This window comes from Monodon monoceros, unplaced genomic scaffold (assembly GCF_005190385.1).
Source record: "Monodon monoceros isolate NGI ecotype Baffin Bay Population unplaced genomic scaffold, NGI_Narwhal_1 Super_Scaffold_18, whole genome shotgun sequence".
NCBI lineage: Eukaryota > Metazoa > Chordata > Mammalia > Artiodactyla > Monodontidae > Monodon > Monodon monoceros.
This window is the reverse complement of record NW_021703774.1, coordinates 150861752-150885197: the sequence shown is the minus strand read 5'-3', so window position 1 is coordinate 150885197 and position 23446 is coordinate 150861752. Positions and strand designations below refer to the sequence as shown.

The 23446-nt window shown below is 53.8% G+C and overlaps 1 non-coding gene across 1 annotated transcript; it reads left to right on the top strand.

The window, feature by feature from the left end:
* Positions 1–22664: 22664 nt before the first annotated feature.
* TRNAW-CCA lies at positions 22665–22737 on the top strand. The gene has a single exon. It is a non-coding gene; the product is annotated as a tRNA-Trp (tRNA).
* The last annotated feature ends 709 nt before the right edge of the window (positions 22738–23446 follow it).

The window sequence follows — 23446 nt, the reverse complement described above, 5'->3', positions numbered from 1 at the left end:
CTCATGGCCCCTTCCTTGCATCGCTTTGATTTCTGGCACTGTCATCACATCTTGTTCTCTGACTCTGAGCCTCCTGCCTCCCTTTTATAAGGACCCCTGTGATTATACCGGGCCCACCTGGATGATTTAAGATAATCTCTCCATCTCGAGAGCCTTGACTTAGTCAAGCTGTGAAATCCCTTTTTCCAGGTCAGGTAACACATTCACAGGTTTTGGGGATGCATGTAGGAATCTCTGGGGGGCTGTCTACCATGGCACTCTTAAATCTTCCCAGTGCACTTAGAATTAAGGCCAAACACTTCCCCTGATTCACAAAACCCTTGGTGGCCTGCCCCTGCTCTCCGACTGCCCATGGTGACTTCTTGCTGTCCCCTGAGAGCCCCAAACTCAATCCTGCCGGACAGTCTATTTTGTTTTTCCCTCCGCGTTGAATGTTCTTTTCCCAGGTCCGTACATGGCCTGCCCTTCTTGTCATTTACGTCTCAGCTCAAGTGTCACCTCCTCAGAGAGGATTTCTCCAGCCTAAGTAGCTCCAACAGGCTGTTCTGTATTATTTTCTTCACAGCACTTTATTTCTGCCTGGTGTTTTCTTGTTTATTATTTGTTTGTTTGGTGTCTGTCTCTGCCATGGGAATACAGGCATCTTCAAAGCCAGGCTCTTTTCTCTCCGGTATCCCTAGCACTGGAACTCAACTAGTATTTGTGGAATGCATCAGTGAGCCTCAATTTCCCCATCTTTCCAATGGGTATGATAATACCTTCTGTCTTATCAGGTTACTTTGAGGAGTAAATGAGATAATAATAACTACCATTTTTGTTGTTGCCAGTAATGAGCCAAGCACTACACTAGGCACTTTACACTTAAGACAGAATGTTCATGTGTCAATTCAATGTCATTTGGTGGCAAAGAACAGAAACCCTCTTAAGCCAGCTCAAGGAAAATGAGGTTTACCAGAACGCTACAACTGATAATCTGGTGAGTATCCAAGGAGAAGAATCAAAACGCCGGAGAGATGGGCTGCCTTTCGGGAACCAGAAAGGTGACAGTCATCACTCTCGATCTGTCCCTCTGTGGGGTCACATGGTCCCTTATCACCACTTCTGTCTGTGCAGCTGTGCCTTCTCTCTGAAGACCAGCTTCTACAAGGCCACTTCCGTCCCAACCCGGCCTCAGCTCTCTGTGACCTAACAGCGTGGCTGCCCAGGATCTACTTCTGTCTCCCAGGGTCCCAGCCCATTCCAGGGAGAGAGCGTTCATGTGGCTGCCTGGGCACGTGCCTTCAGGAGGGATTGTGGGGAATTCCCTGGCAGTCCAGTGGTTAGGACCCGGCACTTTCACTGCCGGGACCCGGGTGCAATCCCTGTGCAGGGAACTAAGATCTCGCAAGCAGAGAGGCATGACCAAAAAAAAATTTCCTTCCAGGAGGGATTGTGGGTAGAGGACAATTCCAAAGTACGGGGTGTGACTGGGCAGACACTCCAAAACACAGCTGCCATAAAACAGAGTACTTAGCACGTTCTGGCACGTAGTACATCCTCAACGAACACTCTCCCTTCTCCAACTGCCCTGCCATCTTCTTAGTCCAGAGCCCTCTGTCTCCTTCGTATATCCATCTCCAGCTTGGTTCGCCTATCTTCACACCTGTCAATACTTCAAGCTGCCGGCCATCTCTCCAAATTCAACCTAGAAAAAGTCAGATTACTCCTTCCCTAGAAACGAGCCCAGCTCCCTAGTCCTCCTGTCTCTGACCCAGCTGACCTCTTCCAGGCAGCCCAGCTCCAAATCCCCACGCCTCCCGTCACCTGTCTCAGGGCTTCGGAAGGAGTCTGTACTTTCCTATCCTCTCCCCAGCCCCCGTGGTTAGTCATCTCTCCATCTCTTGTCTCCAGCACCAGAGAGTTAGTGAGTGTTTGTTCTCCCACAGCGTGGCAGGGCAAAGTGGCAAAGCCCAGTGCTTTGGAGCCAGGCTAAACCTGGGTTCAAATCTCAGCTCTGCCTGTTAATTTTGTGACCTTGGCAAGTCTCTTGAACTTGACAAGTTCTGTTTCCTCATGTGTAAAAACGTCGGTAATTATAGCTCCCCGCTTTACAGGGTTGTTGGGAGAACTGATAAGATGCCTGTAAAGCAGGCATATAGGTATTTTCTTAATGACGCATTTATGTGTGTGTGTGTGTGTGTGGTACGCGGGCCTCTCACTGTTGTGGCCTCTCCCGTTGCGGAGCACAGGCTCCGGACGCGCAGGCTCAGCGGCCATGGCTCACGGGCCCAGCCGCTCCGCGGCATGTGAGAGCTTCTCAGACCGGGGCACGAACCCGTGTCCCCTGCATCGGCAAGCGGACTCTCAACCACTGCGCCACCAGGGAAGCCCCCTGAAGTACCATTCTGAGTGGCTTCTATACGTGATGTGGTCAATGTAACAACATATATTTGCCACTCTTCCATTGTTAGACACTTGGGTGGGGAAATCCCCCATGATAAACAATGCGCAATGGACGTCACGTGTCCATAGGCTCTGCTACTGACGGGGCAGTCGCTTGAGGCCTGGCGTCATATACCTGTTGACTTGGTTAGTGCTCAACGACGCTGTGGTCTGGGTATGATCATCCTCATTGTACAGACAAGGAAACAGGGCATGGCCACTCAGGCAGCTCCCCTCAGGCGCCACAGCCACTAATGACACACCCAGGTTTGCATCCACGTCTCTGTGAACCGTCACCCGGCTCAACCATGTCAATCAGCGCCGCGGACACGACTTCTAACTGCACTGCTGCTGTGCGTGCTTGGAAAGTTCCTTGTCCACTTCGCCAACCCGCTTCCCAGCACACAGAACGGTGCCTGGTGCGTCATATATGTCTGAGAAATATTGAGTGATGGGCTTCCCTGGTGGCGCAGTGGTTAAGAATCCTCCTTCCAATGCAGGGATATGGGTTCGAGCCCTGGTACAGAAAGATCCCACATGCCGCGGAGCATCTAACCCCGTGCGCCACAGCTACTGAGCCTGCGCTCTAGAGCCCGTGTGCCACAACTACTGAAGCCCACGTGCCTAGAGCCCATGCTCCACAAGAGAAGCCACGCACTGCAACGAAGAGTAGCCCCCGCTTGCAGCAACTAGAGAAAGCCTTCGCGCAGCAACAAAGACCCAACACAGCCAAAAATAAATAAGTAAAACAAATTTTTTAAAAAATAATAATAATAAATATAGAATGATGAATGGAAAAGGTGGCTGTGTTTGAGGTTGTTCTCATCATGCTTTTACCTCCACTGGGTATTCTCTTTAAAGAAAAAAATAACTTTGCTAATTTGACAGGCAGAAGTGTTATCATTGCTTTAATTTGGGTTTCTTTGATGACTGATAAGATGGAATATATTTTACAAACATCTGCCATTAAACATTTATAATTTCTCTCTTGTGAATTAAAAAAAATTTTATTGAGGTATAGTTGATCTGCAGTATTATATTCTCTCCTGTGAATTTTGTATCCGTATCGTGTGCCCATTAATCTATGGAAGTCTTTGTGGGGTGTTTGCCCCTTAAGTTGTATAAGACTGTTAGATGGCAAGAATATTCATTATTTGCTTGTCATATCCATTGCAGCTATTTCTCCCAGCCTGTCCTTTGCCCCTTCCCTCAGATGACATTTTTTCCCATGGGGCTCCTGGGTTTGCATCCATTCTCTTGGTTAGGTCATGAGTCCCCAAGAGTAGGCAGCAACTTTCCCAAATCTCTCAGCTCCTTGTCAGGGGCCTGAGCACAGAGCAGGTTTCTAATGAATCGTTCTTCAGGGTCACACGACATTCAGTGTGCTTTGCAGACACTTGTTTCCTTTGATCAAAGGCGTCCCCACAGGGAAGGTATTACCATTTACATCTTTCTGATGACGACACTGAGGCACAGAGAGGCTAAGTGCCCTACCCATGAGCGGCCAAGCCTGGATCTGAACTCACACCGTCTAACTCAATAGCCCGTGCTTCCTCCGTCCCACCGAGATGCTGATGGCGGTTCAGTGACCAGCAGCTGGTACAGCCCTGAAGCCCCTTTTCCTTGTGGGCCTGTTGTTTTGCATGGTGTCCATGAGTGTGTGTGTGTGTGTGTGTGTGTGTGTGTGTGTGTTGCATGGGTTGAGGGGAGGGAATGAAATAAAGAAGCAGTTGGGGCTGAGACTGGATGGTGGAAGGTCTTGAATGCCAAACCAGGGTCAGACTTTATCCTGTAAAGGATACTCAGATTTTGCACTCATGTCCCTGCCCCTCCATGAAAACAAGGGCCAGCACTGCCCAGACTGCAGGGCCCACGATTGGTGGCAGAGCTGGAAGGATGTCAGGAAGCACCTGGCCATCAGCTCTCCTGTACCTCATGGAGGAGGGGACCAGGCCCAGCGAAGGGAGGTGAATTGCCCAAGGTCACTCTGCCACTTAGAGATTAGAAGCCAGGTGTCCCGATTCCCAGCTGAAGAGCGCATCTTCTATCACCCAGCCCCTCCAGGCAAAACCAGAGTGTCTAGAAGGAGATTGGGCTGAAGCTCTCATTCATTCATTCACTCATTTCATGTATTCAATTAGTATTTATGAGGTGCTTACTATACATCAAGTTCTAAACTAAAACAAAACAAAACTAGAAAACAATGACAGATAAGACAGACTTGGCCCCTCTCCTTGAGGGCAGCACAGATGAGGAGAGGAACAAGTCATGCAGCAATTACATTTCAGAGGAAAGGTGCACCCTTTGGGATGAATTGGAGGCAGTGGGACTCCCAAGCAGAGGTGGACAAGCCATAAAAATTCCTGGAGAAAATGACTCTCAACTGGGACCAGAGAGCACAAGTTGGTTAGGCCAAGAGCGGGAGTGAAAGGTTCATATTGAGAGCAAGAGCTCGTGGGAAGTCCCAGAGGCTGAAGGTAAGTCATCGTCAGAGACCCAGAGGAAGTAGGACATGGCCGGGCGTGCACAGTGAGGTTGGCGTAATGAGAGATGATGCTCCATAAGTCCCTGCAGGACTTACACAGAGCAAGCTGGACAACCAATGAGGTTCAGGTGCTCCGGTCCCTGGACTCTGTGGGGAGGGGATGGGCAATGGAGAGCCCTCACTCATCCTGCAGAGTAAACCTTCAGTTCAGTCTGGCCCAAGCAAGCTCAGGGGAAAGGAGGGTATTGGTGGAGGGGAGGGTGGATGGGGCAGGTAGATGAGTCAGGCAGGGGCTCATATGATGAGACTGGATCTGTTCATTGTGATGTGTGTGTCTGTGGATCTGCGTGCTCATCAGGGCTGTGTGTGTGCGTGTGTGTGTTTCTGTGTGCATAGGAGTCCATGTCAGTGCACGTGTCCAGGCACGTTTGCACACATGAACCCATCTGTGTTTGTCTTTGTGGGAATCAGTGGTTATGGGTGTGTACTTGCATCAGTGTGCGTGTGTGTGTGTGTGTGTGTGTCTGTACATATGTGTATGTGCTCTCATTTGACCCTAGCTCTGATGTACCCCTCCTTTTCGGGGATGGAAGGAGGAGGGTGAGGATTTGCTAACCCCCAGCCCAAGCATTACTCCCTGCCCCCTGGCTCCCTGAGCCTGTGCCCATCCCACTGCCCGCTCCGTGATGCACTCCCACCCTGGTGGCACCAGGCCGAGAGCTGACTTCTTCCAGCTTCTCTGTCAGCCTTCTCAGGACCCCATTTTGTCTGTGAAGAGTTGGACCCTGAGGTAGGGCAGACCAGGATCTCTGAGGCAGAAGCAGCTCAGGTTCACATGCATACACACACACCCAACACACACATGCACGGAAGTGTGTGCACACATACGCACACCATGCACAACTGAAAATATGCACACGCAATCACATCCTCTGGGCACTGGTCCAAGAGGGACAGGAGAAGCCAGCTAGGTCCAGTGTGCCCCAGAGAGGCCTGGGTGCCCTGTCCTGTGTCTTGTGTCTTGCATCCCGTGTCCAGTCCATATTCAGTGGGTGTCCAGGTACACTGATGCTGGGGCTGGTGGAGGGGCCAGTTTCTGAGTGCAGAGCAAACATGGGAGCCCTCACAGGTACCCTGAGGCACCCGAACACACAAGAACATCTATGTATGTTTATGAGACTTGTAGGGGCAATGCGCCCCATGCCGGGGCACCTATGCACACAGAGTAACTGTGGTCATCTGGGCCTGCTCATGAGTGAAGTGGACAGAGCAAGGGCTTTGACAGCCAGACAGGCCAGTTCTTCTATTTACCTGGCTGTGTGACCTTGAGTAAGTCACTTACCCTCTCTGAGCCTCCAGTAAAGACAATATAACATGGAGATAATAACTGCACCACCCTCATAGAGTTATGAGAGAATGACAAGTACAAACTCGCTCATTCAGTGTATATTTATTGAGTGCCTATCACTTACCAGGCACCATGCTAGACACTGGGGTTATAACACTGAACAAAACAGAAAAATCTCTGCCCTCATGGAATTACATTCTGGTACATGCAGGCTAACATGCACATTGCTCTGGGGCAAGGCCTGGCACACAGTAGGTTCTCAATAAATATTTACTTCTTACGCTCTCCCGCCACCTGATGTTAGTTCCCGAGTGAGGAGCACGGCAGGAGGCCCTCTACTGGCCCACTCTCCTCCCTCTGCAGGTTTTGACTCCAGCTCAAGTACCTGCAGAAGCCTTCTTCAAGGGTAGGAACAGGGAGGACGCACAGATGCAAACCCTGCAGATGTGCAATCGTTAAAAGCATAGCGGTAGCATGTGCAGCCCTTGGCCTTGGGATGGGGAAGGGAAGGAGGGCTATGTCCTGACTGCCCTCCCTGTGGCTGGGAGGAGAGATCTGTTTCAGAGGGCACTGGGCAGCTCCAAGCACCACCAGCACCACCTGCCACCCAGCAGCACCCCTCCTTCCCCAAGGGCCTACGGTCCTTCAGATTTGGGGGACTGACAGGAAAACTGGGGGAGCCAGGGAAGGCTCTTTGGGAGAGATGCTGCCCTTCCTCATCCAGGCAGACCCCCTCCTACTGAAGTGGAGGCCCAAATGGGAGTGTCTGCTGAAAGAAGAAGTTCCCAAGGGTGCAAAGTCGGGACAGGTCACCTGGCTTCAGGATGGAGTCTGAAAGCTCTCACTGAGCACCTACTGAGGGCCAGGCCTTTTGGTGGCCATGATCTCAATGGGTCCTCACCACAAAGCCTTTCCCCAAAGCAAAGCTTGGGGAAGTTAGATGCTTTGTCCCCAATCACGGCGCAAGTCAGCGGCTGAGAGGATCTGAACTTGGGTCTGTTCTGATTCCAAGAACAGAGGAGAGAAGAAGGAGGTGGCCCTAAAGCTTGGGCAGGGAAGGGAGGGGAGCTGGGGGGCCCCTGGCAGATGGGCTGTGACTCAGACCCCCCAACACACACATGTGCTGAGGTGGCTGCTCTGAGCTCATCGGGGTCTAACAAGGAAAACCCCTCCTCCCACCTGCTTTGGGGTCTGGAGCAAAAGGGCCGTGACTCACAGACAGCTGGAGGGTCAGCTTGGGGGAAGTGGAGCGAGGCATGGTGGGCCTCGGAGATCCCCTCTGCTTGCTCTCTGGTGGTCAGAGCTCCTCTGCCCCACAGCAGTCCACGGCCAGGCCCACCCTACCCGGGGCTCAGGGGAGCTGACGGAGGGATGGTCTAAGCCTGCCTGGAGCACCCCAGGCCGGAGCGGCCCTGGGCTGGTCTGGCTGAGCCGTGATGGAAGCCACCTGTGGTTGGCGGGAACAGGGGTAGATGGGAGGGCAGAGAGAGAGAGGGGCTCTTGTTTCCAAGTTCATGGCCCAGACCTGGGGGCTGGGGTTGGTGAACAGGAGGTGCCAATCAGTGGACCATCTGGGCAGAGAAGTCATCACCCTGACCTTTCACCCTACTGATCTGTGCCCCTCTCCCAGCCTCCCTTTTCCCTGGAGCTGCTTGAGAGTTCCTCCAGAGGTGGGGTGACCCGGGTGAGCACTGCCAGGCATTAGAGAGGCGCGTATCATCGCCCTGCCCTCCCCGCTCCGGGCCCCCAGAGTTGAGTGGGGCTGTCCTCCCCTCCCCCCTTCAATAGTGCTCCCGGCCTGCCTAGTAGCAGGAGAGGTGACTTTCTCCTTCAGCCCCAAGCCGGATGTCCAGCCCTAGGCCCTAGGAACCCAGACCACCCCTACCCGGCTGATCCCCAGCCCCGCCGCCAGGCATTCCGTGTGTAGCTGGGTGTGAGCGTGTGAATCAGCTGAGAGGGGAGTGCAAGTGTGCGCTGCGGCGGTGGCGGGGGTGCGTGTGAATGTGTAGGGAAGTGTGGGTGTCTTAAGGATTGTGTATGGGAAGGCTTTGCTCCTGAGTGCACGTGCCTTTGTTTACGCCTGCACGTGTGTGTGTGTGTTGGCCTGGGTTGCTGAGCACGCAGCCACGTCCAGCTGTATACATTTGGGGGGCGGGTGTCAAGAATTGCAGGACCTCAAGGTTCTCAGGGACCCTAGAGCTCTTTCAATCCCACCCCGTGCCCGTGTATTCAGCATAGGAGCAGACGTGTGTGGGGGTGCGCGTGTGAGTAGGGGAAGGTGGAAGCAGCAGTGGTAACAATGACCTGCGTTCTAGCCCGGGAGCGCCAGCTCGCTGCCAGGCATCAGGCCAGGTGCTCACGTGCAAGATCTGAACCAGCGTGATAGCCCCCTGAGAAAGGAAGGAGACGACATCCTTCTGTAAACAAGGGAACTGAGGCTCAGAGGACGGGCATGGTCCCTGGGCTCAGAGGGTCAGCGTCTAGACCGGAAGCCAAGACTTGATCCGGGTCACCCCTCCACCCCACCGGGGGGTTGTGAGGCTCACCCGCAACCTGTCAGGTGTTCAGATAGTGGAGGACCCGCGGCGGGGAGCTACGAGGGGACAGGTGCAGGGGGCGCGTGGGCATGAGCGCGCACGCTCGGGTGTGTGTGTCAACTGGGTGTGTTGGGTGTGAGCACATCTGTGGAAGCTGAGCAAGCACGAGCATGTGGAGTGAAAGTAAGTGGGATGTGAGTGTGGCGAGGATGCGGGGGTGGATTGTGAGGGTCTCTGGGAGGGAGGGGTGTGTGTGCCAGTCCATGTGCATTTGAGTAGGGTGTGTGAAACACATCGAGTTTTCCTTTTTGCTTTTAGTCTCTGACTTCAACCAGGAACAGATGTGTGAGCAGGCTAACGAATTGGAAACATCTGAAACAACTGTCCGAGCTGAAGTATAATAAATAGGGCTTTCATCACATTCCCTGGAAGGGGGTCGCTGGGGACCAGCTCCAGGGAGCATTTAGGGGGTTTGGGGGTTGAAAGTGGCTTGAAGATGGGTGGGTGGAAGAACAGACAGACCAGCCTCCCTTCTCCTGTCCCGGGAAGATGGAAAGAGAGAACTGCGCCTGGCCCCTCCTAGCAGCCACAGGCCTCAGTTTTCCTACCTGTGTACTGGGCTTGGTGTTTGTTCTGGGGTCGGAGACCTGGCACCCTAAGGAATAAGCATTTTTAATTTGGAAACAGGCTGACAGTTGGCCAGACATGGGGCTGAGGGTCATCAGCCAGGCCTGAGCAACCGTCAGACATGCTGGTACCCTGGCCCCCTGGCCCTGAGCTCCTTGGCCCTGGACTCTGTGCTCCCCCACGATGCACACGAGGCCTCCTCCTGGACTTCAGCCTTCCAAAGGGAGACACACTGTCGTTTCTGTGCCCAGATGTGTCACTTTGAAGCATCTGATAAGAAAATTACAGCTGGGCCGGAGGAGGCAGACAGGGGCTTGGAGAGGGGTACTGGCCATGGGGTGTCCTGGCAGGCCTCACCCTCACCCCTCACGATGGCTTCGTCCCAGGCCCACATCTGCCACAGCTGCAGACACACGGTCCTGAGCACTGCCCAGGGAACAGAGGCCCAGAGGCCTCATTCTGACAGGAGCCAGATGCAGCCCCCAGGAATTCCAGGGAAGGAGAGGTGGGAAGGGGTGAGACCCTCTGAGCTTGGGTCTCCAGCCTAGGCCATTGAGAGGCTGAGTATGGGAGGAGGTCAGACCACAGGCTCAGGATGGACAATGGTGGCCCAGAAATTTGGGCTCCAGGCATTTTGATCTCAGCTCCCAGGGGCGACATCTCAAAGGAAAGGGCCTTGCGGGCCTGTCCCCAGCCTGCCGGCTCATGCCTGGGTCTTTGTTCAGGGCTCCTCTGCAGTAGCAGCACAGAAACATTCCCATGACCCTCCAGAGCCAGCTGAGGGATAGGCTATCCTGAATCTACCACTGAGTCACCGCTAGCTGTGTGCCCTTGGCCACCGATGCAAGGGCCTCAGTGTCTCTCTGTGAAATGGGATACGTTAGCCCCCATCTCACAAGGTTGCTACAGAGATTCCGTGGGATGAAGTGTGTGTCCACTGCAGGAGCTAGAAAAAAATCAGTGCTCGGTCAATAAATAACGACTGAAGACTTACCCTGGGCCAGGCTCTGGCTAAACCCTGGAGCTCATAACAGTGATCTAGACATCCTGCCTCCAGGCCTTTACACACACTGTTCCCTCTGCCTGGAACACTCTGCTTCTGGCTCTTTACCTGACTATTCCGACTCACCCTCCAGGTCCTACCTTGAACATCCCTGCCTTAGGAGGCCCCCCTCCAGCCCTCTGCCCAGGTTGGGACCCCGTGACTTGTGCTCCCCTAAAATCCTGCCTTCACCCATTACAACAGCCATCACGCATTACTGTGACTACTGCATCAGGATGACACCCTATCCCATGCCCAGGCCCCCAAGGCTTTGAGCTTTGTGTCCACCTTACTCACTCCTGTGTCCCCAGCCTTCCGTGTCTGGTGTGCATCTGTACATTTTTTAAGCTAGCATTTACACAGCACTTACTCTGTGTCAGGTGATGTTCTGTGAGCTTTACGTATATAATAACTCATTTGATCTTAACAATCCTGAGGAGGGTGCTATCATTATCCATCTTTTAGAGAAGAGAATGAATGGCCCCAGGTTACACAGCTCGTAACAAATGACTGACTGAATGAATGAATGACATAAAATAAGGTCACCCTCTAGTGAGGGAGGCAGGTAATTGTTTACAATACAGAGAGACACTTTGCAGTCCGGGAGCCGGAGGAATGAATCGGGGTGGGGGAGTAATTAAAGAAGCCCAGGTGGCTTGGAGCTCAGGCCTTGGGCCCCAATAGAAGCAAGTCTTATTCGAGATCACGCTCAAGGTGCTCGCTCTGGACCCTCTGGCCTCGGACGAGTGGGGCCTCTCTTCCTTTACACAACCCTGGTCCCTTCCCTCCCTGCTCCCTCAAAGCCCAGGACCCTGCCTCTCCCCTCCAAGCCGTGCTGCCCAGACTGGGGGACCTACACCAGCCGTCCTGCGCAGGTTTGCTGACCTGCCCTTGCCTTGGTCCCCACCCCACATTTTCCCTGTCTGCTCACAGCATCATGGGAACAGGAGCCTGGGCCACTTGCTCCTCCTCCTTTTGTCTAAGCAACCAAATAAGCCCAATATTCTCAGCTGGGATGGGACAAGGTGTCCTCCCTAATCCAAGCCAGTGCTTCTCTTTGGCAAGGCCCCCTGTGAATCCTCCTCCCCGCCCACCTCCCCCCAGAGCCCCTTCCTTTTGAGAGCCAGCCCCGGACTCTAGTACCTGAGGTTCTGAGTCACCGGAGGTGATTTCCAAAGGACCAGATCAACAGGGTCCATCTGGCAAAATTCAGATGTCGTGAGAACTCCTTGACCTTGGAGCCTGGACCGAGAGCTGGGTCTCTCTGCGGGTGCTACTGTAGCCGCTGGGCAGAGCTGGCGAGGGCCTGCCAGGAGGGGGCTGGGCAAGTGCATTTTCAAAGTCCCTTCCCGCGCTTGAAACCTAGGGTTCCTTGCATGTAATCCTGCCCTGAGAACGAGGGCACTCCTGCATGTGTCTGCAATGCACATCTGTGTGTGTATCTGCAGGTGTGCCTGTTGACATGTGTGTGCCTCAGCGTATGCTCCAGAAGTGTGTTTGAGTGTGTGACTCTCAGCACTTACATGGAGTGGCTGCGTGTGTGTCCATGTGCGTTAGCACACAGCATTGCGTTTGTGTGTCAGGAAGTGCAGACATCTGTGTGTCTGGGGGGAGCGCATCTGTGAGGGCAGGTGTGCGTGTGCACATGTCAGGAACTGGAAGTGAGGGTCCCGTGTGGGTCTCTGTGTGCCTCTGCGGCTGTGACAGAGGTGTGTGTGCCCTGGGAAGTGACGGGAGCTCCGGCAGCTCAACAGTTACACCCTGCCCCATCCAGGCGGTGGGGGAGGAGGCAGGAGGGCCTGGCTCAGACTCACAGAGAAGATTTCAGAACGTTCGAGAAGGAGGCATCCCGGCCGCCTCACAGTCGCCCCGACAGACCCGCTGGGTAGGGAGGAAACCGGAGCCTTCGGAGCCCTCGTTACACAGCTTCTCCACTGTGAACCCAGCACTGTGGAATGGCGCGGGGTGCATGTCCTCCTGCTGGGTGTGGGGAAAGGTTGAGGAGGGGGCCCGGGTCCTGGAAGACTGTCCCGAGGGGCCCAGCCCTGCCCTCAGGGAGCCCTAATCAGAGGTGAGGTAACTAGAGGAGCCTAGAGCTGATGCCTCTTCCAGCCCCCAATGGGTGCAGGTGAAGGCAGTGTGGCCTGGTTCTAAACGACTTCTCTTGGGAAGCCCGTTCCCTGCCCCTCTGGGCTGGCGCTAGATGAGGGCACGGGCACAGCTGTGTCCACCGTGCTGGGAGTCCCCTCCCACCCCCAGGGAGGTGGGAGAGGCCTGACTGCTCTTCTCACAGGAGATGCACCCTTACTCCCCCAACCCTTCGCAATTAGACGGTGTGGTTTGCAAACCCAACACCAGCCTGATGAGAAGCACGTTGCCTCCCAGAAGAAGCTGGGAGGACAGGAGAGGGCAGCTCATCACGCTGCCACCTTAGGGAGGGCCTCGGAGCAGAGCTGGAGGGAAGAAGGCCAGGCGGTCCTTCGGCCCACCCGCTCCAGCCCCCTCCCCTCCCCCTGCAGCGTGGTCCCCAGGCCTTTGCCTTCCCTCCTGGGGGGTCATTTGGGAGCCAGATGTAGAGCTCCAGCCTCTGCGAGGGAGGGGAGCAGAGGGAGAGAGAGAACGGGCTTCGGAATCAAACAGATGTAGACACTGGAATTTGGGCTTCACCACTTGCACACAAACTGTGTGATCTTGGGCAAGTTTCCGAACCTCTCTGAGCCTTTGCGCCAACACTCAGGGGTTGCTGAAGACTAAAGTAGATTGTGAATGCCACACCTGTGAAGCCATGCCCGACACAGCAGCCCGATGGTGCTCTATGCTTGGAGACTCCGCAGGGACGGAGAGGAGAGAGGAGACGTGGGGTGTGGGTGGGGTGGATTTGTAGCTAATTGCAGCAGGCCCTGTGGGTGGAGGTAAGTGCTGGGTGCTGAGAGCGAGGGGCTGGTGGGAATTCCAGCTCTGTCCCTGATGCTCTCTTGGGGGCCGAGTGCAGGTCCTGGACAGCGGAGTAGCTGCTGCAAGGCTGGGGCCAACTGCACAGGCTCACACGGTCCCAGCTCCACACTTACTGATCACAGACAAGCCAGTCTCTCCTCCAAGCTGTGGTTTTCTTCTCCCTAAAGCAAACAGGATAGTAGAATGACCTACCCCGGGGTGGTGATGTGAGAAGCAAATTACTACAAAGGGCTCCCAACTCTGACTGCCTTGGTAAGCCTGCAAGGAAATTTCTCTCTCTCTCTCCTTAATCTATTTAAAATTATCTGATATTGACGGATCTAATCACTTTAAACACAGTATCATATTTAACTCTTTTTCTAAAAAATTTTATCTATCAATTTATTTATTTTGGGCTGCGTTGGGTCTTCGTTGCTGCACGCAGGCTTTCTCTAGTTGCGGTTAGCGGGGTCTACTCTTTGTTGCGATGCGCGAGCTTCTCATTGCGGTGGCTTCTCTTGTTGCGGAGCACGGCCTCTAGGTGCCCGGGCTTCAGTAGTTGTGGTGCGTGGGCTCAGCAGTTGTGGCGCACGGGCTGTGTGGGACCTTCCCGGACCAGGGCTCAAACCCGTGTCCCCTGCATTGGTAGGCAGATTCTTAACCACTGGGTCACCAGGGAAGTCCCATATTTAACTCTTAAAATACCCTTTGAACAACCCGTGTCTATCAAATGGTGAATGGATGGACAGCAGGGGGGACACCCATAAATGGAAGACTACTCAACAGTAAAAGGGGGTAAAGGCGTGCTGCCTGCTGCAACACAGATGCGTCTCCAAATACGATACTAAGTGAGAGAAGTCAGACACCAAAGACCACACACTATATGACTCCATTTATAGGAAATGTCCAGAAAAGGCAAATCAGTAGAAAGAGAAAATAGATTAGTAGGTGCTTGGGGTTCAGAGTGACTTACACGGGCATGAGGGATATTTTGGGGGTGATAGAAATGCTCTAAAACTGGACGGTTGCACAACTCCATACATTTACTAAAGATCATTGAACTGTACACTTAAAGTGGCTGGGTTTTACAAGGGAATTTTATAACAAGATTTTTTTTTAAACCTATGAGATAAACATTATTAGCCCTTTGCCCTTAAAAAAATTCATAGTAAATTTCTGGAATTCAGTGCCAGGGCTGTTTGCTTCCAAAGCCTTTCATTTGGGAGAGAAAAGAAAAAACAAACAACCTGAGATGGATGATCTCTGACTCCCGTTTCCTTCCCATTCAGGAACCAAGAACTGGCTCAGAGAAGTGAGGTGAGGAACAAGGAAGGGGGATTGTTCCAGAATGCCTCACCCAGGGAATAACTGAGAACATATATTCCCTGGGTGAGGCATTCTGACACTCCCAGTCCTGTCCCGTGGGCCGTGCCTGGGCACTTCCCCAGGCACCACTGAGTTCTCGCTGCCATTGTTCCCCCGGCCCATACATACACACAGAACATATAATATATATAAGGCCATGTTCTGAGCAACCATTAAGCCCCAGGCTTTGCACTCAGTATTGTACAGACATTATTTCTACGTGACAAGGTGATGCTACAAAATAAGAATTATTATTTCCATTTTGCAGATGAGGTAAGTGAGGCCCAAGGAGCTGTGACTTGAAATGCCACCCAAAGTTCCAAAAACTCCTTTCTCCCTCCTACACCAAGTGGCCTCGGATCTCTCCGTCTGTTTCTCGTGGGCTCTAGAAGTCTCTATGCGAACCTCCTTCTGTCTCCGTCTTCCCAGCTCCCTCTTCAATCAGTCTGTCTTTTCTTTGTCTCTCTTTGCTTGCCTCTGTCTCTCAGTCTCTCTGTCTCTGTGTGTGTGTGTCTCTGTCCCTGGCTCATTTATTTTTTAATAACCACAATAATGAGAAAAGCTCCTTTCCGACCCTCCTGGGGAGGGAGACAAAAGGAGGGGAGCCTGGGGAAGAGGGGGAGGATAACCTCCCTTCTTGCTCCTGAGAAATTTAATAAAGGGCCTGAGAAAGTGCTGGGCTCCAGGGCCGGCCAGTACCCTGGGAAAGGGGGCAGCCCCTCCCCCACCACAGACACGGCTCTGCACGGGCCTGGGGTCAGGGGAGGGAATGTCTCCATGCTGGGCCCCCCTTCTCCAGCTCCCAGGCTTTATCTCTCCCCTCCCTGCTGGTGGGAGCAGTTCCCCCAGCTAATCCGCCCCTGAATATGGTCCATACCAGACTCCCTCCCCTTGACCCAGACCTGCCAGCTTTCCCAGGAGAGCTGCTCAGAGGGGAGAATCACTCAGGAATTGCAGCCTCTGGGCTCACAGGAGGTCAGGCGGTCCAGCCTCCTGCCTTCTGCCGCGTCCAGGCCAGCTCCCCACAAGGCCATGCCCAGCCCCCCAGCAATGTCTGGCAAGAGGGGGCTAGGCCTGCCCACTCCCATCCTGGCCTGCATGGAACCTGATGTCCAAGTATTCAGCTGTCCCTGAGACCCTCCCCAAAGGCCCCAGCCCCTGGCCAGAGAGCCCAGGATCCCGGGAGGGAGAAGACTGAGCCCTTCCCCTGCTCCCTTGAGGACCAGCATCAGACAAGACAAGAGAGAGCGGGTTACAGGTGTCTCGCAGCCAGTCCCCAGCCTCACCTCCCCCTCCACGGGTGACCTGGAGAGGGCATTAGCAGCTCAGAGGTGGAAGAATGCCCTCGTCTGATCTCCTGCAACTTTTGGGGGAACCAAGGTGGTGAGAGTGGCTGGTTGATGGGTGAGAAGGGACTTCTCACTTCTGATAGTCAGGGAAAGGAAGGCCAGGTCCTGCTGCGCAGCTGACACAGACCCACAGCGAGGGGCGGAGCAGCGGGTTGGTAAGATGCTCCAGCTCATCAGACAACGTTGAGGCCAAGTTCAGTGGTGCAGGTGGGCACATCCAGCTCCCCACCCACGAATGTGCTCCAGGGTCCTGTCCGCCCAGGGAGGCTGTGGGCCCTGAGGCTGCCTGGGTATAGTCACCCTGCTGCTCCCAGTTGTCTGGACAGCCTTTCCCAGGCCGGGAAGCCACACTCTGGCAGAGCTGACAGCATCTCTCACCTGGCCAGGAGCCGGAAGGAGGGGCTGGGGAGCTGGGGCCTGGGGCCTGGGGCCTGGGACTGAATCTGGGACTGGATATTCGCCAGGTCTGCTGCTGTGTTGCAGGGCTAGGGGGAAAGTAACAATAGCAGCTTATCCCTGGGAGGGCTTGCAAAGTGCAAAGTGTTGATGCATTATCTCACTAGATCTTCATGGCAATGTGCTATTTGCACTTTAAAGATGAGTGAATTAGTGGTAAGGAGAAGTTGGGGCCCTTGTCTAAGGCTACACAGCCCATTAAGAAGAGAGTCACAGGGCTTCCCTGGTGGCGCAGTGGTTAAGAATCTGCCTGCCAATGCACAGGACATGGGTTTGAGCCCCGGTGCAGGAAGATCCCACACAGCCCATGCGCCACAACTACTGAGCCCACGCACAACAACTACTGAAGCCCGTGCGCCTAGAGCCCGTGCTCTGCAACAAGAGAAGCCTCCGCAATGAGAAGCCCGTGCACCACAACGAAGAGTAGCCCCCGCTCGCCGCAACTAGAGAGAGCCCGCGTGCAGCAACGAAGATCCAATGCAGCCAAAAATAAATAAATTTATTTAAAAAAAAAAAAGAAGAAGAGAGTCACAATTCAGGCTTGGCACTGAATGGCACTGGATGGAGCACGGCTGACTGCAGGGCCCGGGCAGCACTGCTTACCCAGGGGTCATGAGATACCCTTTCTGTCTCAAGAAGCTCACAGACAAGAGAAGAAGTAAAGTGGGGCTGGGGTGCTGGGAGGGGTAAGGAGGGGCACTAGGGTGGGAGCAAAGGGACAAAAGGTTTCAGAGACGGCTCGAGCTGGGACTTAGTCCTATTTCATTAGAAACTGGAAGGCAGAGCAGTGACCTCACAGGCACTGCTGACAGATGCCAGCTGCCGACAGGCTCTGCCCAGGCTAATAGAGCTGCCTGGTGCCTGGGGGTAGCCAGAAACAGCCCACACTCCTGCACACCTGGGCCGAAGGGCTGGCCTTGCCTTTCCTGGGCCATCTTGCCTGGGGCCACAGGCAGAGGAAGGGAAAAAGGGGCCAAGAGATAGAATGAAGAGACAAACACATCCCCAGCTCCCAGCCTGACTCTGCTCTGTGCCAGGGCCTGCCCGGGGCATTGTGCGGGTGTTAGATGAGGCCACCGGGCAGCTCCCTGCCTGACCTCGAGGAGCTGACGATCTGGCATCCTAGAATCTTCTCAGAGAGCTATGGCCATGGGAAGTAGAGTGTGGTAGGCATAGAAGGGAAGGCCGATGAGCCAATGCCAGAGAGTCTGAGCTGCCAAAGTCCCCTCTTCGGCTATAGGGAAGGCCTGGCTGCTTGCTTTTCTAAATCTGTAGGAGCAAAGGTCAGAAAAGTAAAATATTTCCCAAATATCCTACCCCACTGGCAAAGCACTTTGTGCCTTTTAAGACCTTCCCTGGTTCTCTCAGATCATTTTGGTCCTCCAATCCTTCAAGCCAGGGATTATAAACTCCATTAAAAAAAAAAGAATCTGAGGCCCAGAGAGGTAAAGAGCTTTGCCTGAAGATGCACAGCCTGTGAGGAGAAGTGTGCAAAAGCTGCCTCTCCCAGATCCTTGTCTGGTGTGTTTGGGGTGGGGGGCTGGTATATGCTGAGCTTGGCGGAACTCGGGGGGGAGCTGAGCTGGTTCTGACCCCACTTCTCGCCAGGGGGTGGCTGCAGGTGGATGGGCACAGCTCCCACCTGGAGTTTAGCACCAGCCCCATAGAGGCTGATGGGCAAGCGAGGCTCTTCAGGACACGTGTTTCCACTTTCACTGGAGTTGGGAACTAACAGCAGAAAAACCTGTGAAGCTGCTAATGGGATAATAGAGAAAGTATTTATTTATTTTTCGAAGGAGGCCTGAGAGGATCTGGAGAAGGCTCAGTGTGAGGCCACGGAGGCGGGAGGTCAGCCTGCTGTGAACAGGGATTAAGCAGACACGGTGGAATGAGGGGGTTTCCGGAGAGGAGGCTGGAGACAGGGTCTGGTCGGGTGTCTCAAAGTCACTCCCCCTGTAGGGGGGCAAGGCTGGTCTGAGGACTCAAGTCTCTTCTTGGTAGGGGCATTCGTGCTCCAAGCTTTCCTCCACACCTGCCATCCCCACCCAAGGTGTCGGGCCCGGGGAGGCCATCAAATCGATCTCCTGCCTCTAGGCAGTGTGTCCTCAGCCCCTCGAGGGCAAAGCCCGGGGACCCGTCTCCCTCTGTGTGCACTGCTTCAGGAGGGTGGCGGTTCTTATTACTCCTTCAGCTGGAGCTGGGACCATCTGCAGGAAGCTAGTTCTATCTCATGATCAAGGTACAACGAGCCTAGCCTCCCCCATCCTGCTGTTGAACTAGTTGTCAACAATTTTCCAGCTGACAGCACTGCCCTTGGACCTCCCAGGGCTAACCCACTTAGGAGCCCCGTTGAACTTGAGGGCAGCAAGTCTCTTAAAGGTCATGAGGTCCTGTGACTTTCAGCCGTGGGTTTGGGGGAGGCTGAGCAGGTGGGGTCCCAGACCCTTCCCCCACTCCAACCAGAGCAGCTCTGCTTTTCTTTGTTTTAAACATCGACATTCCAACTCAGATTTTTCGCCAAAATACTGAAGTGTCTGTTACTGTAAAAAACAAAAAGCATGTAAATATCCTTGTCCTTGCCCACTCTGTGCAGGGAAATAACTCAGGACTCAGAGAGAAGAGACTTGTCCAAGGTCACATAAAGCAAGCCACCCGCCTCCTGGCCCTGAGCTGTCCCTCCATCCTCTGCCGGAGTAACCAGCGTGACTTTGGGAAAACCAGAGACAGATGGAAAACAGCTCTTTGGGGCGCGAGGAGGCAGGAAGGAGTGTGTGGGCTGGTGTTCCCCGGGCCCTTGTGAGTACTTTGCTTCATCCCTCCAGGCCGCAGGAGGCCTGCACAGCAGAGGAGACAGTGAACACCGGGGTGAGGGCGGAGAGGATGCAGTGGCCCGTCTGTAGTCTAGCTGGGGGGCTTTGGGGTTGACCCAGACTGAGGATGGGGCCCTTCCTTCTTGTAGTGGTCCCTGCCTGAGGCTCCTGCTCGCTGGCCTGCTGGGTGGCAAGTTGTCCTGGTCCAGGCCAGGCTGAGTTTCTCCTTTCAACCTCAGCCCAGCCTGGGAAGGCTGAGTTTCCGGAGACTCCCACTCGGACTCTGCCCGGTAGGCATTCCAGGATTCCTGATGCCCCACACTGGGCACCCAGCTGGTGAGAGCTCAGCCCTCTTGGTTGCCAGTGCCTCTCCACCAGGAAAGCTCTTACGATTCTGGTCAGATGCAGGCCCGAGTCTCCAAGCCCCACTCACCACAACTGCATTCTGTTTCCTCAGGGACATGTGCTTGACCTTTGTCAGTCCCATTTCCAACCCACCCCCACCCCCAGTCACTTTCCTGTTCTGGTCCCTCGTGCAGTCTTTTCCTTGGGGGAGCAGGGAGAGGCATTCAGGGAGGATGCCTGTCTGCCTCTGTGCTGCCTGGCTCTGGGACAGCAGACTTAAGTTATTCCTGGAGATATAGGCAGACATTGGGAAGAACTTCCTGACCGACAGGGGCTTAGCAGCTGGAATGGGAGCCAGAGGAAGACAGTGAAATCGTTGGCCCTGGAGACATTCCACAGGGGCTGGGCATGGGGGCAGGTCCGAGGGGCTGTCCAAGGTGGAGGTAGGTTACCTCTTAGAGGCCCCAGTCCTACACCTGACCACAGGCCCAAAGTCCGTGCCTCACCCCTTTGTCTGACAAATATCTGTCGAGTATCTATTCCATGCCAGGCATCCGCTAGGTTCTGCAGAAGAGCAGAAAACAAGAGACATGGTGCCCGCTCATCCTAGGTCATGGACAAAGTACCGGCAAGTTCAAGATATGCATTGTTAGTGATAGACAAAGAATCAGGAGCTAAGGACAGGCCACCTGACCTTAGCTGAGGAGTCTCAGCTAGGACTAGAAAAAGAGGGAAGGCATAAACAGAGGAAGATCCTAGAAACATGTCACCCAGGACCTGAGCCCCATGGAGATACCCCAGAAGCTCCGCTGCGGTGGTGTCAAGGAACCTCTTTCCTTTCACTGGTGATTTTTTAAAAAATGAATAGCCCAGCGAAGAGAAAAATAAAATCACCAGATCACATGAATGACAGTAATCCAGATAGGCGTTCCTATCAACGCTACATTTTTAGCCCAGTGCTTGGCACACAGTAGTACCTCAATAAACATTCGTGAAATGAACATTTGGTCAGTCTGGAACTCAGCCCTCCCACTTGTCCTCTTTCTCCTCCCAAACTGCAACTTGTCTCAACTCGGAACCCCACCAAGGAGAGGATTAACCTCCAAAGCATCCCAAATAATACATTGACTAGGCCTTTCTCCTATAACTGTGACCTACAAAGGAGTAAAAACAATGACGACTAATGTGTATCAAGTGCTTATCACGTGCCAGACACCCTTCTAATCACTTTGCACGTGTTACCTCATTTAGTCCTCACAACTGTCATATGAGATGGGTTCTCTCGTGGTCTCATTTTACATGAGGAAATCGAATCCCAGAGAAGTTATGTATGTCATCCAAGGTCACACAGCTAGTACATAGGTGGAAAGAAGCACCTTCTGTGTATCTACAGGGTGTCAGGCATAGTTGGGGCCTTAATTCTTAGGATAATTAAGAGAAGTAGGTATCATCCTGTTTCGACAAATGAGAAAACCAAAGCTCAGAGAGTTAAGTAACTCACCCAACCTGGACTACTCCTCTGGAATTTGACTCCCAATGCAGTGCTCTCTCTCCCCTGCACCCCGTCAGTTTCCTGAGGTCTTTCCTGAACTGGGGGCAAACAGCTGCCCCTGGTGAGCTACGGGGAAGAAGCGGCTCCAGGAGGAGAGCTGGCCCAGTGACTCGCCAATGGGATTTATGTCCTGTCCAGGGTGGACGTTTTGGCTGCTGAATGAAAGGCTGAGCAGAGCTCAAAGATGGAACTTATTCCCATTAAACGATTGCAAATGTCAGGCAGCACGGCCTCGGAGCTCCTTGCGCACGCATCCAGGCGGCTGGAGGCCAGGCTGCCCATAACAAGCATGCCCATTGACCTCATGGTTACTCCTGATGCAATTGGAGCTCACTAGGAGACAGCGGGTTCCGACAAGAGCCTGAGCAACGTGCTGTCCGGGGGACACTGGGGCCCCTCCTGCCTGAGAGATGGCGCTGGGACAGAGGCTGTTGTTCTAATTGATTGAATGAGATCTGTTCCAGTGCAGATGGATGCAGAAATTACCTGCAGATGTGACTATGCACAACCATTTTAACTGTCTGGGCTGTCACGCAGGCTCAGGGAGCCAGGGCCTCTTAGAGCAGGATTCATTTCATGCAGCCCCCCGCCTCTGGGCAGGGCAGGCTGGTGCCAGACTGAGCTGCTGAGTGATGACTACCTCTTTAGGGCTTCCCAGCCATCAGTGCTTCTCGGTCCTGGGCTGTCCAGAGGCCCAGCTGGCAGGCCCTAGTGGCTTCGTGGAGAGCTTCTGCCGGGGCACGGGGAAGCCAGGTGCCAGTTGTCCTCTGTGCAGGCTCCCGAGATTCCTCTTCCATGGGCTCTGCAAAGCCCACCTCCCTGGGTCTTCGAATCCCTATGCATTTCTGGGTTGTATAATACTGGATAACGCTTTTTTTTTTTAAATCCATATAACTATAGCAGTGGTTCCCACACTGATGACACAAGATCCATGAGAATACTGACTCATTCATTCATTTCAGCACCCACGAGCCTCCAAACTCTGGTCCTTGCTGGGACGTAGCAGAGGATCAGCCCTGGCCCCTGTCCTGGAGGAGCTCACAGCCCAGGGAAAGGAGGTGTATGTATAAATAGCTGGTTATCACAAAGTGGGATGGGCTATTCTACTGGAGTACAGGGTACTGTGGGGACTTAGATGAGGGAGGTGACTCAGCGTGGGTGGTCAAGGCCAACTTTACGAAGGAGGTGACATTTCAACTGAGCCCTGAAAGGTGAATAGAATTCCCCCAGACCCGCAGATGGATAAGGCGAGTAGGGTTTCCCTGGCAGGAGAACCCCCATGAACAAAGGCATGGGGGCAGAGGAGACCTGAGGAGCGCTGGGAGATGAAGTGGGGTTGGTGGGCCAATGAGGGGCCTTGAACACCACGCTGAAGAGTTTGGGTCCTGGGACTTCCCTGATGGTCCAGTGGTTAAGACTCCGTGCTTCCAACGCAGGGGACGTAGGTTCGATCCCTGTTCGGGGAACTAAGATACCACATGCCATGTGGCGTGGCCAAAAAAAAAAAATTAAATCAAAAAAAAAAAGAGTTTGGGGGACTCCCCTGGTGGCGCAGTGGTTAAGAATCCGCCTGCCAATTCAGGGGACACGGGTTCAAGCCCTGGTCCGGGAAGATCCCACATGCCGCGGAACAACTAAGCCCGTGCGCCACAACTACTGAGCCTGCGCTCTAGAGCCCGTGAGCCACAAGGACTGAGCCCGCGTGCCATAACTACTGAAGCCCACGCGCCTAGAGCCTGTGTTCTGCAACAAATGAAGCCACCGCAATGAGAAGCTCGCGCACCACAATGAAGAGTAGCCCCTGCTCACCACAACTAGAGAAAGCCCACATGCATCAACGAAGATCCAACACAGCAAAAAATCAATTAATTATTTATTTTAAAAAAAGAGTTTGGGTCTCTACCTAGACACCCTGGGAATCTTTGAAAGACTTCAGGAGTAAGAGGATACATGGTTAGATTTACGTATAGTCTAGAACAATCCTCTTGGCAGAGGGTGGACTGGAAGGACAGACTGGAGGCTGAGGCCAGCAGTAGTCCCGGCACTGAGAAAGAAGGGGGAAGGACAGACTCCTGAGAGGCGTGGACAGTGCCACCATCTTGGGGACTGATATGCTGGAGCTGGGGCAGGGGTACGGGGACCAAAAGGCAGAAGAGAGGGAGGTGTCAAGGCTGA